Source organism: Apium graveolens, chromosome 10, assembly GCF_009905375.1.
Source record: "Apium graveolens cultivar Ventura chromosome 10, ASM990537v1, whole genome shotgun sequence".
NCBI classification, from domain to species: Eukaryota; Viridiplantae; Streptophyta; class Magnoliopsida; order Apiales; family Apiaceae; genus Apium; species Apium graveolens.
The window spans coordinates 78568289-78571098 of NC_133656.1; the positions used below are offsets into that span (position 1 = coordinate 78568289).

Here is a 2810-nt window from a genome sequence, read left to right on the forward strand (position 1 = left end):
TATATAAGCTGTACTGGTGGCCTTGTTATTGTTACTGCTAAACAGGTGTTGTATTGATAATAATTTTTTAGAATTTCATGTTGAATCCGAATTTTTGGAGGAAAGCCTATTCGAATTAGAATTTACTGTTGTTATTTCGTACTTGCATAAATGATTTTATTTTTGTAGCTTATAACTGAAGATTACATTGATGTTCTGACATTAGTTGGGGAATGCTGTGTTTTTCGGTGGCTGTGCAGGGTCCCAAATATTATATTTTCTTAATGATCTGAACTGTTATTTTATCCATGTCTTCAGATTGCAGCATGTGTGTTGGTTCCTGGTGAATTTGGGGATCATGGGGTGAAAGGAATGATACTGGCTGCTAATTATGCCAGAGAAAATAAAGTTCCATATCTTGGGATTTTCTTAGGAATGCAGATTTCTGTTATTGATTTTGATCGATCTGTAAGTTAGAGTTTTATTTGTAGATTTATTTACGTAGAATGTCCACTGAAAGATAATATAGAACTAAGATTAATTGCATTGCTTCCTGCATCTTGTTGGTGTTGGGTCTGGAAAAGCCAAACGGTTCAGAATTTGATGCTCAGACACTAGATCCTGTTGTAATTTTTATGCCAGAGGTACATGCCCATTCATGATGATACTTGACGGTTATGACATCGACAGATGCCTTTCACATTCCTGAGCTCTGAATGCATCACTGCAAAGCTATATGTTATTAGTCGCTGTTAATTAGTGCCATATGATATCTTGCATGTTCCAACTAATTAAATGTATGAGAATGTTATAACTAAAAAGTTGATTAATGATGGTCTGGATTGCAAAGCATGCCTATATTAGTATGTATATAAGACTGGACAAGAGAAATAATGCTTGTCCAGGTCTTGGATGGTTCTGACGATATGTTGGTTTGACATCTTATTAGGGAAGAAGTGCTAAAATGGTAGACATTCACAGAGTAACAGACGATATGTTGAACATATTGTATAGGAATCAACTTACTTTAAGGTAGTCTTGCAAGTGTTATATTCACAGAGTCTGTTTACTCATCAAGAATCATGTATCTGGAAATTCCTACCATTCATTAGAGTTTACATTACCTATTTATGGCACCCAAGTGTGTGTATAAATGTCTAATAACATTTTAATATGTCATTTACACGGGATGTATTATCAGGAAACCAGCCGGATGGATCAGTTCACTTGGGAGTACTGCAAGAATGGTTTGACATCCATTTGTGGAACATTCGAGCTTTCGCTCTTTTGTTCACTCTAATATTCATTTTACTACCACTAGTTCTGTTCCGTCGAGTAGGTCAGTACAAATAATCAATGTAGACCTCTCTCATACATACATTAGCTAACGTCCCAGTTTAGTAATCCCTATATCCGTGTTCTTTGTTTTTTATTTTGAAGAATCATTAAGGTTTAGTTCAGCAGTATCCATTCTGTTAGCATTGGTGTTTGTGGGGATATGCTCAGGAATGGCAATCTCAGCACTATTAGAAGGAAAAACAAATACACCAAAGCTCATACCTCAGTTGGAAAACCGAATCTCCTTCTTTAACCTCTTCACTGCATCACCGTCACTGTATTCACTTTTCACTTCAATGGTTAGTTACAACTAATAAAAACAAGTACTCTTAAATGACACTAATTCTTTGAGGAAATTACTTACAAAAATGTATTTAATTTCAGTTCATGCTATTGGAGGGGAGCTTGGGAAAGCATCAGATATGACCTCAGCTGTTCGAATTTATCTAGTACTTTGTTTAGGAATCTACTTTACCATCGGGATCTACAGATACCTGTTGTTTGGGGATTCCATTATGGAAGACATACTTGTAAATTTTGATCAGGGTTGCTATAAGTTAAAGTTACCCTTGTGATATGTCCTCCGGTTGCTGTGATTCAACGGGTAAATGAGATTGATTGATTTACCTTAAGGGGTAGCAACAAGGTGCTAGTGTGTCATGGAGCCTACAGAGGCAAAACCCTTCATGAATTCTCAGATTATGATTTTGTTATTACTACATATTCTATTATTGAAGCCGAGTACAGGAAAAATGTTATGCCACCTAAACAGAAATGCATTTGGTGTGGAAAGTTAGTTTATGAACATAAGATATCTATTCACCTGAAATATTTTTGCGGTCCAAATTCTATTAGAACTAATAAGTAGTCGAAACAGAAGAAAGGTGAGAATGCTGAACTAAACAGATCAGAGAAAGGCAAGGGTGTTGAGTCGGTAGATGAAGGAAAGGAGGAGTATTCAAAGAAAGGGAAGCATTACAACAAGGATAAGACTTTTGGAGCTGGTTCTTCTACCAACATGTCGGAAGGAGCTGAATATGGATCCTGTAATAGCAAATCTATTTTGCACTCCGTGAAATGGGATCGTATTATACTGGATGAGGTAAGTAGGTGGTTACTGTTAGAAATTATTTCATACTTGGATGGTCTGATTGCTTATCTCATGTGTGTAGATATGTACATATTTAATTCATCTTTCTCATGGATACTCTTTTTTGCATCTTTTTGACTCCAGATGATGTGGAATAAATTAGGATCTGCTCTAATCATTTTTTATCCAAATTGAAGCTTATAAGTGTATTTTTTCTGGTAAAGAGTGTCATCAAATTTCTTACTTATAGCTGCTACTACAGCAGGAAGCATCATTGGGATGACTTTTGTTCGGATGAGGTTTTTCACAACAAATTGTATGTTTGATAAATCCCTGAACCAGCTACTGGTGATACCCCTTTCTACTCTAGCAGGACTATCCGGAAGTGTTATTGATTATTTGT

General features: G+C 35.9%; 1 long non-coding RNA gene across 1 annotated transcript; it reads left to right on the plus strand.

Annotated features, from left to right (window-relative positions):
• Nucleotides 1-251: 251 nt before the first annotated feature.
• LOC141688822 (uncharacterized) lies at nt 252-2413 on the plus strand. Its single transcript, XR_012562162.1, has 5 exons — nt 252-623; nt 929-1011; nt 1181-1318; nt 1420-1616; nt 1702-2413. It is a non-coding gene; the product is annotated as an uncharacterized LOC141688822 (long non-coding RNA).
• Nucleotides 2414-2810: the final 397 nt, after the last annotated feature.